The following is a 13,820-nucleotide window of genomic DNA, read 5'->3' on the forward strand; positions in this document are numbered from 1 at the left end:
AAGGTGGAAGACCCCTGGCAAGGAAATTGCTGCCTTTAGATGTTGGGGAAGTTTTGCTCTGTTTATCCTGTTCAGTTGATCTTGAAGAGATATGTTTCAGGGAAAGCCGGTCTCTCTGGGATGCAAAGCAAGATAGCGCAGTGAACAGTGTGGGCCAGACCGCAGGGAACAGACCAGGTCCTTGTGGACGAGGCGTGGGGCTCCAGGCCTTCCTTGACCAATCTCTGCATCCCTAAAATGGGGGGCACCAGCACCTTTTCCCTAGGGTGGTTGTACAGGTCAGGTATGTGTCAGAGTTCATGTCGGGCACGTAGTAAATGAGGTGTGAGTGTGGGCTCTTATTACTTAGTTTGATCTCTTTGGCTGCCTCCACCATCAGTCTGGCAGGCTGTGAGGAAGGACTGTGTGGTGGGCTTGTCTGTTACCCACCATTATCCCTTACTTCCCACCACCCTCCTGGCAAGCATCAGCCACATAAGCCCTACAGTGAAAGCAATAATGATTTTTTTAAAGATTTTTTATTTATTTCTTTGAGACACAGAGAGAGCATGAGTGGGGTGGAGGTGTGGTGGGGGGGGCAGAGGGAGAGGTAGAAGCAGACTCCTCGCTGAGTAGGGAGCCCAATGCCGGGTTCGATCTCAAGACCCTGAGATCATGACCTGAAGCTGAAGGCAGACGCTTAACCGACTGAGGCACCCAGGTGCCCCGCAAGAATGATTTTTATAAATCCCCACCTTTACAGCTCTCCCCCGTGACCACAGGCTACATGCTTTCCCTCAGTCTTCAGCCTATTTACGGTTTTTTTTTTTCCTTAACAGTTAAACAATCATTCATTTCTGTTTTGAGGCATCTGGCTGGCTCAGCCGGTGGAGCGTGCAACTCTCGATCTCGGGGTCTTGAGTTGGAGCTCCACATTGGGTGCAGAGATGACTTAAAACAAAAACGCCTCAGTTCCATTTCAGTGAGATTTCAAACTCCCTAAATAACAGAAGTTTAATAGAAATAGATGCTGGGTGCTTAGTTTACAAGGTAAAGGAACCAAGAAAGCCACAATTGAGCTGTTGGTGGTGAAATTCTTTTTGAGATAATGCATAGTTAGGACCATGAGACACATTTATCTCAAGTGAGAGCTCCATGACAGTATGTGAAGTACGCTCTTGCCTGGCAGGGAGACCAAACCAGCCTTAGCAAGTAAGGCTGGAAGTCAGTGCAAGCAAACCTGAGTAGAAGCATCTACTCCATTTCCAGTAGTCTGTGTCTTAAGACATTTCTGTCTTGGGCATGTATGTCTCCTTTGGTCCTGATTGTGTATTAGGGTGCTGTGGAAATGTTTCTCTTGCAAGAGACTCGGTTAACTTGTACAAGTGCCATCCTGCCCTTTACTACATCTGGAGTGGGTGGGGCAGTCCTGGGTGCATTAGTCATCTGTTGCTATGTAACAACGTGTAGTTAGCTCAAGATTCTGTGGATTGGCGATTCGTGCTGGGCTCAGCCGGCCAGTTCTTCTGCTGACCTTGGCTGGGCTTCCTCATGCATCTGTGGTCAGCTGCTGGCTCTGTGGGCCCTGGAGGGCCAGCTAGGGGTTGCTGGTCTCAGATGGTTTTACTCACAGTGCTGGTAGCAGCATGCTGTTGGCAGGAGCTTGTCAGTTCTTCTGCATGCGGTCTGGCACCCTTAATCAGGCTAGCTCAGATTCTTCTTAGGGTGGCAATGTTTCAAGAGCAACGAGAGAGCAAACCCCAGTGTGCAAGTGCTTTTCAAGTCTCTGCTGGGGTGCAGCGTGCAAGGGTCCCACCGTCAGAGTGAGTCAGCCCAGAGGTGGTATGCGAGGGCACATCCAAGGAACAAGGACAAGGGAAGGACATAAATGAGGTCACTTTTGACATTCTACCATATGGGGAAAAGATCTTTGTTCTAAGAGTCAGAAAACCAGCCTTGAAGTTTTATTTCTGCCTCTGCCTCTGAGTAGCTTTAGACAAGGTACCGTTTCTTAGACCTTCAGGCAAGTTCCCAGAGGGTTTTGCATTTTATATAACTCTAGAACACTTTGCATCTTATGATAGTAGAACAGCCCCTGAGCTTCTCCAGGGCAGAAGTCATGTTTACATTGTTTTGTTTTGTTTTTAAGATTTTATTTATTTATTTGAGAGAGAGTGTGTGTGTGAGTGAGTGGGGGGTGGGGCAGGGGGAAAGGAGGAGAGAGAATCTCAAGCTCACTCCATGCTGAGTGGGGAGCCAGGCACGGGGCTCGATCTAATGACCCTGAGATCATGACCTGAGCCCAAACCAAGAGTCGGATGCTCAACCGACTGCGCCACCCAGGCCCCCAGTCATGTTTAGTGTTATTCTCTCTTCTCCAGTGCTCCCCCCTCGTAGAGTTTCATTCCTGGCACAAAATAAGGGATTTAAACATGTTTCTTGAATGAATAGATGAACTTCTCATATTTAGAGTCAGATGGATGATTGGGTTAGATGATTCTCCAAAGTCCCTTCTGGCATGGTTTTCAAGGAAAAGAACAGAATATTTCCACTGAGTGCAGATCAGAGGGGCTGACTTTTTGTTCAGGAAATGGAGTGCCAAAATGCAGATGTATCCCTGCAGGCGCTGGTAACACCTAGAATAAGAATATTCCCCGTGGGTAGTCCCCCGAGATACCAGGCGGCTGTGTTTTAGCCAATTCAACTTGGAGGTAAAATCCTGTATGTGAAAAGGCACGTGCGAGTGAGGCCTGCAAGATGGCAGAGAGGGGTTTCCACTTTAGCCTCAAAGTCAGAGTGGATGCCAGAATCTGGACGTGAGGACTGCCTCCTTGTTTGATGTGGGGAGATGATTCAGCAGGATTAGCTGAGCTCCAGGTGCCAGCTCAGGGGCATGCTAGGCAGTGTCGGAGGGCCCATGATGTGGCACGGAGACTCCGGCCTGTTTGAGTGCGCACCTCGAACGCCCGAGTTCCTTCTGAACACCCTGCCTGTGCTGTACCCCCTTCTAGTCTGACGATACAGGAACGAAGCAGCTCTGTCCCCGCCCTCAAACACATCTGCGCACAGGTACCGAGGGGGCAGTTCCAGTGGGTGCCATACACTCCGTGTCGGGGTTTCAGAGAGAAGTTTACGCTGGCTCTTGAAGGTGGAAAGGGGCATTCCTTTCCTCCAGGCAGGAGGGAGTCCTTTCCTCCAGGCATGGAAGTATGTTCTGAAAATGACAGGCATTCTTCAGAAACTGTAGTCTAAAGAACATGGCAGAAGATGAGTTTGGAATGGTTTGTTTGGGAGCCTGGGTTTGAATGGCTATTGTATTTGTTGGTTAAGGATGCCGTAACAGAAGATCACAGACCCAGTGGCTGAGACAACAGAAATTAATTTTTTCACAGTCCTAGAGATTGGAAGTCCAAGATCGAGGTGCTGGCGTGGTTGGTTTCTGGTGAGAGCTATCTTCCTGCCTTATAGACTGCCACCTTTTTGCTCTCTCTTCACATGGTCTTCCCTCTGTGTGTGCACATTCCTGGTGTCTCTCTCCTTATAAGGGCAACAGTCCTACTGGATTGGGGCCCCATCCTTATCATCTCATTGAACCTGAATTACCTCCTTAAAGGCCTTATCTCTAAATACAGTTATACTGGAGGTTAGGGCTTCGACATATGAATGCTGGGGGGACACAATCGTTTGTACCAGCTGTACTTGACACGCTAAGGGAGTTGGGCCTTATTGTGTAGGCTGTGTGGGAACCATTATAGAGGCGGGGGCCAGTGCAGCTGGCTATTGTTTCCAGGCTAGTGCATTCAAAGCAACTGGAAAATCTTCCATGGCTGAACTTGGATGAGGATCCTGGCTTTTCATGATTTGCTTCTCTGTGGTTTCATGGTGGATGCCTTAGCCTGTCTGAAGCTGCTGTGGTTTTATCCTTCTCCTTGATGTCCAGCTGGCTCAGACACAGGTGTGGGAGTAGGCCAGGGATAAACTTTGCCTTTACAGAGGCAGGGCGCTATGCGGACCCGGTATTTACCCTCTCTGTAGCCATTCCCGCTTCTTCCTTACTGACTATTGTCCCCAGGGGTACAATTCACAGTTGCTTTCTATCAGGTGCGACTATTCCATTCTCCTTACCCAGGGTCATTTGTAGCCAGGGCTGACTATAGGCCCGGTCTTCCAGCTTATGACACTAGAAAAAGAAGAGCAAATTAAACCTAAAGCAAGCAGATGGGAGGAAATAATAAAGGTCACAGCAGAAATGAATGAAATAGAGAATAGAAAAAACAATAGATAAAAGAAACAAATCCAAATTTGGGTGTGTGAAAAGATCAACAAAACTGACAGACCTTTAGCTAGATTGATCAAGAAAAAGAAGACTCGAGTGGCTAGGATCAGAAATGAAAGAGGGAACATTATTACTAATCTTTCATGAGTACAAAGGATTATAAAAGAATACGATGAACAATTATATGCTGACCAATCAGATAACTTAGGTGAAGTGGACAAATTTCTAGAAAGATGCAAACTACTGAAACTGACTTGAGAGAAAGAAAATCTGAATCAACTTACAAGAGACTGAATTAGTAAGCAGAAAACTACCCACAAAAAAAAAAAAAAAAAGCCCAGGCCCAGATGGCTTTGCTGTGAAATCTACCAAACATATAGGGAATGAATATCAATTTCTTTCTAAGGGAAGAGGGAACATTTCTTAACTCATTCTAAGTGGCTAGTATCACCTGGATACCAAAAGTGAACAAAGAACATACAAGGAAATAAAATTACAGGCCAATGTTTGATATGCATATAGATGCAAAAATCCTCAATAAGATACTAGCAAACGGAACCCAGCACCATTATACAGAATTATACACCATTACCAAGGGAGGCTTATCCCCGGCATGCAAGAGTGGTTTAATATCTGAAAAGTAATTATTGCAACACACCATAGTGGTAGAATAAAGAAAAAAAGATCATCAAAAATATGTAGGAAAAGTATTTGGTAAAATCCAGCACACTTTCATGATAAAAACATGCAACCAACTAGAAGGGACCTTCCTTAACCTAATGAAGGGCAGTGACAAACAACTCAAGCTAGCATCATACTTAATGAGGAAAGACTATATGCTTTTCCCCTAAAGTCAGGAACAGGACAAGGATAGCCGTCGCCCCATTGCTATTCAGCATTGTACTAGAGGATCTAGTCAGGGCACTCAGATGAGAAAAGGAAATAAAAGGCATCTAGATTGGAAAGGAAGAAGTAAAACTATATTTGCAGATGACATGATCTTGTATATGGAAAATCCTAAGGAATCCACTAAAAACCATTAGAACTAATAAATGCACACAACAAGATTACAAGATACAAACTGAATAGACACAAATCATCTGTATTTCTACATACTTGCTGTGAACAACCGGAAAATGAACTTAAGAAAACAATTCCATTTACAAGAGTATCCAAGAGAGTAGAAATACTTAGGCCTAAGCTGAACAAGAGAAATGCAAAATTTATGCTCTGGAAACTGCAAAACATTCTCAGGGAAATTAAAGAAAATCCAAATGAGTAGAAGATATCCCATATCAATGGACTAGAAGAAAAGATTGTTAAGATGGCAGTACTCCCCAAATTGATCTACGGATTTAAGGCTTCTTTCTAGAAATTGACAAACTGTTCCTAAAATTCGTGTGGAAACTCAGGGGGACCAGAAAAGCCAAATCAGTCTTGCAAAAGAACAACCAAGTTGGAGGACTCATATTTTCTTTTCTTTTTTTTTTTTTAAAGATTATATTTATTTATTTGACAGAGAGAGAGAGACACAGCGAGAGAGGGAACATAAGCAGGGGGAGTGGGAGAGGGAGAAGCAGGCTTTCCACCGAGCAGAGAGCCCGACGCGGGGCTCGATCCCAGGACTCTGGGATCATGACCTGAGCCGAAGGCAGACACTTAACGACTGAGCCACCCAGGCGCCCCAGGACTCATATTTTCTGATTTCAACACTTACTACAAAATAATAATCAAGACCATGTGCTACTGGCATAAGGATGAAAAAGAATCGAGAGTCCAGAAAAAAAACCATATATCTATGATCAATTAATTTTTGATAAAAAGGCCACAATAATTCAATAGGAAATTTAGTTTCTCAACAAATGGTGCTGCGGGGCGCCTGGGTGGCTCAGTTGTTAAGCGTCTGCCTTCGGCTCAGGTCATGATCCCAGAGTCCTGGGATCGAGCCCCGCATCGGGCTCCCTGCTCCGCGGGAAGCCTGCTTCTCCCTCTCCCACTCCCACTGCTTGTGTTCCCTCTCTCGCTGTGTCTCTCTCTGTCAAATAAATAAATAAAATCTTAAAAAAAAAAAAACAAAAAAAAACAAATGGTGCTGGGACAGTTGGATATCAACGTACAAAAAAATGAAGTTGGACCTCTTCCTTATACCATATGCAAAAATAAACTAAAAAACCTAAATGTCAGAGCTTGAACTATAAAAATCTTAGGAAAAAACATAGGCATAATTTTCACGACCTTGGATTTGACAGTGGTTTCTTCAGACACCAAAAGCACAAGTAACAAAAGAAAAAAAATTGATAAATTGGACTTCATCAGCATTAAAAACCTTTGTGCTTCAAAGTACACTATCAAGAAAGTGAAAAGACAATTAGAAGAAAATATTTACAAATCATTTATCTTCATAGGGAATCATATCTAAAATATAAAAAGAACACTTACAACTCATGATAAAAAGGCAAATGACCCAATTAAAAAATGGGCAAAGACCTGAAAACGTTTCTCCAAAGAAGATCTACAAATGGCCAATGGGCGCATGAAAAGATGCTGAATATCACTAGCCCTCAGGGAAATGCAACCCAAAAGCACAATGAGCTACCACTTCACACCCACTAGGATGGCTAGAATCAAAAAGACAGTAACAATTACTGGCAAGGATGTGGAAAAATCAGGATGCTCACGCACTGCTGGAGGGAATTTGAAATGGTGCTGCCACTTTGGACAAACAGTCTGACAGTTACTCAAAGGTTAAACGCAGTTACCGTCCGACCCAGCTGCTCCATTCCTAGGTATATACAAAGGCAACTGAAAACCTATGTCCACATGAACACTGGTACATGACTACCCATAGCAGCGTTATTCCTAACAGTCAAAATGTAGGAACAATCCAAATGTCCAAATGAATATCCAAATGAATGGATAAATAAAATGTGGCATCTCCAGACAGTGGAATATTATTTGGACATAGAAAGGAATAAAATACTGATACACAGTATACACAGCAGAAGCAGAGACCCTCGCACTGAGTGACAGAGGCCAGTCACAAAAGACCACATATTATATGATTTCATTTATACAAAGTATCCGGCATAGGCAAATCTACTAAGGCGGAAAGTAGATTAGTGGTTCTCAAGAGCTGGGGTGGAGGTTGGGGAAGTAGGGGGTGATAGTTAATGAGTATGGGGTTTCTTTTTGGGGTGATGAAAATGCTCTAAAATTGATTATGGTGATGCTTGCACTACTGCGTGAATATACCAAACACCATTGCATTGTACACTTTAGAAGAGTGAATTGTATGGTCTGTGAATTATATCTCAATAAATCTGTTACCAACAAATGCAAACACCTAGGAAAATGAGTTAAGGAATATGCAAATATTTTAAATGATGTTTACCATAAAAAATCCAATAGTACAGAAAGTTGTTTAAGAGAAAATGATACATGGGAATAACAATATAAAACCGTGATCTCAGCCATATTAAAAATATGATCATGGAAGCGGGGGAAATCGGAGGGGTGGACGAACCATGAGAGAAGATGGACTCTGAAAAACAAACTGAGGGTTCTAGAGGGGAGGGGGGTGGGAGGATGGGTTGGCCTGGTGGTGAGTATTGAGGAGGGCACGTTCTGCATGGAGCACTGGGTGTTGTGCACGAACAATGAATCATGGAACACTTCATCTAGAATTAATGATATAATGTATGGGGATTAACATAAGAATAAAAAAAAATATGATCATGGAAAAAAAAAGATGAGAAATATGAATAGTGGTCATTTCTAGGTTGTGGAATTGTGATGGGCAATTTTCATTTTATTCTTCAGACTTTTTCGGTTTTCCCACATTTTCTAAAAGGAGCAGTTTATGGGAAGGCTTTAGAGGACTTCAGACCTGAGCCAGGTCTTGAAGGGTGACAGATTTGAGCAAAGAGGGAAGTGTGTCCCCAGCAGGACTGGGTAGCCTCAGAAGGCATGGTGGGGACAGAGAAAATGGCTGGAGCCCTGAGGGATGAGGCTCTGAAGGCAGGTGGTTGTCCCGCTGGAAAGGGCTCATGTGCCTTGTTTGGACTCTAACTTGCAGGCAGCTGGGAGGCTCTGAAACTCCCTTGTTGGATTTGGTGGGAGTTAATACAGGGAGAAGAGCAGAGACCCCGCTGCTGAGAGATCCACAGCAGATCGAGCAGCAGGAAGCATGTAAACAGAAGACCAAAAAGTAGTAGGTAGTCAGAGGGAGAACTGGCAGAGAGCTGTGTCACAGGGGAACAGCGGGCCACTGGCTTGGGCTCCCATGGACAAGCAGCTGGCCTGGGAGTCTCCTCCCTCCAACTTGAGTGGTGTCAGCCACAAAGCGTGGAAATGGCTAAAAGGATGACTCCACCATGGCACTCTTTTTTTTTTTTAAGATTTTATGTATTTATTTGAGAGAAAGAGAGAGAGAGAGCACAAACAGGGGGAGGGGCAGAAGGAGAAGCAGACTCCCCGCTGAGCAGGGAGCCCATCACAGGGTTTGATCCCAGGACGCCAGGATCATGATATGAGCTAAAGGCTGATGCTTAACCAACTGAGCCACCCAGGCACCCCATGGCCCTCCTTACAGCTATTCTGAAAATGATTTGGGGACTCCCAGAGAGAGGGGTGTTGGATGTCAATAGGCCCCCGGCTTCCATGCCTCAGAGAGAGTCTGTATGTCCTGCAGCATCTGTGAGGGAAGAGACAAACATGAGGCTATCACGAGCCACCCGCACAGCCAGCCAGCCACCCATCCATCCTTCCACCCATCCCCTCATTCACCCATCCATCTGTACGCATCCATCATCTGTCCATCGTCCATCCATCATCCATCCATCATCCATCTGTCCATCCATCCATCCGATTCACTCAACAAACATTCACTGAGCATCAGCTCTATGTCAGGCCTTTTGCTGGGCCTTGAGAGAGAGAGAAATCATTGAGACCCCATGGTCCCTGCCTTTGGAGGACCCACAGGACAGAGAGCAAGACAGAAAAGCAAGCCCCTTGTACATGTGGTAAGGCCCAGTGGGGTCTGGGTTCTGCACCAGGTGCTTTGCTTGGAGAAGCTTGAGAGCTTTGAGGAGTGTTCTCCCCTCACACCCTGCCCGGCCATTGGGTGCATTCAGAATCCCACACACCACATCAGAGATGGGCATTATGAGGTTCCGTCTCGACTGGCACCAGCCAAGAGCTGGGGAGAGAGCCTGGCTCATCTCCGTGGCTGAACAACAAAGTGAAGCCAGACTTCCTTGCCTATGCGTTTTTGAGCCTGTGTTGTCTTTGAAAAGGGGAAAGAAACAGATCTTCAGAAAGGCCCAAGCCTGAGTCTGACACCTTGCTAGATACTTCTTTGCTTTATCTCCCTGAATCTCACATCACTGTAGGTGGTTAGAATCATTCCTGCTATGTTATTGATGGGGAAACTGAGTCTCAGAGAGCCACATGCCCATAAAGGGCAGACCCAGGATCTGAACCCGTATCTGTTTGCTCTAAAGGCACTGTTCTTGCCCTAACACGCAGCTCTGCCTTCTGAAACCCTTCCAGAGCCATTCATATAACCCTGCCAAGTGCGTAGGTGCTATTCAATGCTCACCATGACCCACGGAGGTAGGGATGGTAACCCCATTTTACAGATGAGAATATTGAGGCTCAGAAGGGCACAGTGGCTCTGATGAAGTCCCAAGGTGGGATGACAGATCTGTGGGGTGAGCCCGTGGTCCATGGTCTATCCACCCCCCATGGGTGTCCAACTCCAGCGTGGGCTCTGATCATGCCAGCCGGGCTGCAGCTGTCCGTTGGGATCATAACCGAGCTCAGGAGCCTCATGGTACTCATAAAATTGTAACCATTTCCCTTAAATTCATCACTGTGTGCCCATCTCACCTCTCCTGCATTCTCAATAAATGCCTGATCGTTTATTGCCATCCGTTTGGCATTTCACCACCCAGAAGAACTTAGAGCCATCTGCATACTTGGAAAGTTCATGCTGTTCTCCTTCCAGGAAAAAAAAAAAAAAACTGTTACATAAGATGGAGCCCAGCACACTGGTATAGGAAAGTCAGGGAGCCTCATCTCTGACTAAAGAAACTCTTTGCTACCTCCACTCACTGTTTCCTGCTTCATCCAGGTCCAAAACCACATCACAGCTGTCTCTTTAAATATTTTCCCTTGCAAAGCCTTTAAGAAGAATCTAAATGTTATCCCCATGCCCACATAGAATTGCTCTCTCTCCAATGTCTCCTTTGGTTTCTATGAGGAGCGGCTTCTTCTGGAGAACTCTCGGGCCTTCCTCCTGGCGGTCAGTGCTGGCCACTTTGTCCTTTGTCCTTTGGGCAGCGATGGGGGGCATCCTGGGGGACTGAAGGTCCTCCAGGACCCTCTCTGGGGTTCCTGCCTGGCCCGACTCTTGCCATATCTCCCTCATGGAACAGGCTCTTCTTTCACTCGTTCATCTTAGGTCATTTAATTTAGTGGTTGTACATAAAATTTGCTCTATTTTTTTTTTGGCAAATACATTCACTAGAAGCCATTGAGAAATGAAGGGAAAGCAGAAAGCTAGGACACCTGACGACCACAGGACAATCGTGTTAACAGTCATGGACTCTGATAAATTGGAAAGCACCCTAAGGATTGTTCCAAACTTTGGCTCTACAGATGGGGAAACTGAGGCATGGGGAGTTAGGAGTTAGGGTCATGCATTCCCTCTCAGAGATGTAGGTAGCAGTGACAGGCGTTGGGGAGCCTGAGCTGAGTGCGCCAAGGTTCTTGTTCCCAGGAAGCCAGAAGTCGGCTGACCAGCCAGGAAACAGTCGAGGGATCGGTGACCAGTGGGGAAATGCGGGCCAGGCGCAAGTGAGCAGAGGGATGGGCTGACTCTGCCGGTGGCTGGGGTGACTTTGAGCCGGGGTGACATTTGAGCTGGGACGGGACTAGAACCTGCTGGCCAGTGACAGGGCCAGCCTGGAGCTCACGCCCCGGCTTGCCTCATCAGCACAGGGCTTTTAGCTCTTTCCACCTCCCAGGACCACTTTGGAGGTTCGCCTCCTACCTGACCACCTCTCAGTCGGGTCATTTCTGCCCCATGCCTCCTTCCCGCATCTCTAGTCTCGCACGAGTCCTCAAGTGCTTCCCAAGGGCGGCAGAGAGCAGCCGGGCAGGGACCGGGGGGCCTGGGGACCCCGCAGGGACCGGGGGGCCTGGGGACCCTGCAGGGCCCAGTCAGGTTTGCGGGCCCACCGCAGAGAAAGCTGGCCCGTCCTCAGGAGACCCGGGCTCTCCACACCTCGGGTGTTCACACGCCACTTGTGTGATTTTCACCACAGCCCTTTGAGTTGAATATGATTTCTTCAGAACTGTCTTTGACTCGCTTTCTTTTTCACTTCAAATCTATTTCAAGAGGGAACGTTATTCTAACTCAGGAAATAGAAAACCGGTATCAGATGCCATCAATAGAAGGAGAGACCACAGGAGATAACCCAGCCACGGTGCTAAATTCCGGTCCCCACTGGGCTGGCCCCAGAGCCCTGAGCCCACGGCCTCTCTCTCTGTCCTGGAGATTGGCTCGTGTTCAAGACTTATTTATGACAGGGGCGCCTGGGTGGCTCAGTCGTTAAGCGTCTGCCTTCAGCTCAGGTCATGATCCCAGGGTCCTGGGATCGAGCCCCGCATCGGGCTCCCCGCTCTGCAGGAAGCCTGCTTCTCCCTCTCCCATTCCCCCTGCTTGTGTTCCCTCTCTCACTCTGTCTCTCTCTGTCAAATAAATAAATAAAATCTTTAAAAAAAAAATTATTAAAAAAAAAAAAAAAAAGACTTATTTATGACAGATCCGCACCTCCCTGAGGCCCTCCCTTCCGTGCTCACAGGTCAGAATAAAGAACATTCTCCTTGTGCACTTTCATGTTATTTAAGGTTGTCACTGAACCTCCCTCGTCCCGAGCACCACCAGCCTGGGGATCTTACAGGTTGAGAGCCAGTAACATGGTAGTTTGGCACCTCCAAGATTCATCATACTGACTAGTAAATGTTGACTGTTTGTACGATCCCTCCAGGAGACTGACAGTTGAGCTTTCTTCAACATTTTTCTCCCAGGTGTATACACACCCTTGCAGTCAAGAGTCACGCTATAAATAAATGAGCGTGCCTTCCCCCCTTTTCCTAATGGCACATGACGGTACAGTGAAACCTTCCCAGATGGCCTGAGCTCGTGGGCATCGGCCATGGGGGCGAGCCTGGCTGGCCCCTGGGAGGATGCAGGGGAGCAGCGGGAGGCCAGGGCCCTCCCCTGTGCACCTTCAGGTGGTCTGCAGGTAGGAACCCCGTGCCCCATTGGGAACAGGGGCAAACACAGGTCCTTTTCTGTGCGGTAAGAAAGAGACCAGGCTTGGAAGACAGAGCTCAGAGCTCCTTCACACAGAAGCCGAGTCAGTCACACCAACATCTGGCCCTTGGGTCTGCCTTTTCTGGAATAGTGGGACAGCTGTGAAGCTCTTCATTAATGGACTGTCCTAAAAATCACGCCATGTGCCTTCCACAGACCATTAGTGATTTCCCAGAAGGCCTGTTCCAAATATTGATCTGGACGGCGGCCTCTGAGGAGCCCTTTGGCATGAGGACCTATTCAGAGCTGGCCACGGCCGTGGCTGCCAGAAGAGGTCTCTGAAGAGACTATGCATGTTAATGAACGGTCTTAATTCTTGGCCTTTTACGGAACTGCTTTGCCATTAAAAATAAATCATTCCTGGAGGTTGCATCCCTCAAGGTGTCGGGATTTATTTTTCAGGCAGGACAGACCTGATGTTGGAGATATGACCATTTCCATAGACGCTTCTAACTTCGTTCACATAAGGCCATTACCTGTCTCACTTCCCCGGAATCGGCATGTTTCCTGAACCTGCAGGAAATTACAGGAAGGTGGGGCGGTGGGAGGGGCTGATCCGGTTTAATTAGGGAAGCTGGGATGTCACTTCTGCTCGTTATTGCATTCTGGACATTGGGACTGCCGGCTGCTAAGTGCCTCCGTGGACCCCTGTATGTGGTCTTTTCTGCATTTTTATTGGCAGCAATAAGGCACTTAAGGTTCTGAAGTCCTCTCCGACCCAACTCTTGCTGTTGCTGTCCAGATTTAGTCCGTGTCATTGACACACAGCCCTGTAGAAGTCAGAGGCCGGACCTCTCTGTATGGTGAAAACCATCACCGCAGTAAGTTCAGCTAGCATCCACCACCTCACACAGCAACAACAAAAAAGTACAGGAATAAAAAAGGTTTTTTCCTTGTGATGAGCACCCTTAGGATCTTAACACCTTTCCTGTATGTCCCACAGTAGCATTATCTGTAGCCTCCAGGCCATACGAGATGTCCCTAAGGCTTATTTATCTTATAACTGGAAGTGTGTGCCTTTTGGCCCCCTTCTCCAGCCTCCCTCCCCTTTGGCAACCACAAACTGATCTCTTTTTCTATGAGTTTGGTTTTTTTCTTTTTCTTCCTTTTTTTTGGGGGGGGTTCCACATATAAGTGAGACGCTATGATGTTTAGCACAGTGTCCACAAAGTCCATCCATGT

At 46.8% G+C, this 13,820-nt stretch overlaps 2 protein-coding genes across 3 annotated transcripts in view; one reads left to right on the forward strand and one right to left on the reverse strand.

Moving 5' to 3' along the window:
- Nucleotides 1-13,820, forward strand: part of MGLL (monoglyceride lipase) — a 114,067-nt gene that overhangs the window by 9,799 nt on the left and 90,448 nt on the right. The window lies entirely within an intron of this gene.
- ABTB1 (ankyrin repeat and BTB domain containing 1) overlaps nt 12,956-13,820 on the reverse strand; it is a 104,961-nt gene continuing 104,096 nt past the window's right edge. The window contains exon 12 of the transcript XR_014146063.1: nt 12,956-12,970. The gene's annotated coding sequence lies outside the window, so the exon portion shown is untranslated. The remainder of the gene's footprint in view (nt 12,971-13,820) is intronic.

The sequence above is a fragment of the Leptonychotes weddellii genome, chromosome 1 (assembly GCF_054177405.1).
Source record: "Leptonychotes weddellii isolate Sample4059 chromosome 1, ASM5417740v2, whole genome shotgun sequence".
Taxonomy (NCBI): domain Eukaryota; kingdom Metazoa; phylum Chordata; class Mammalia; order Carnivora; family Phocidae; genus Leptonychotes; species Leptonychotes weddellii.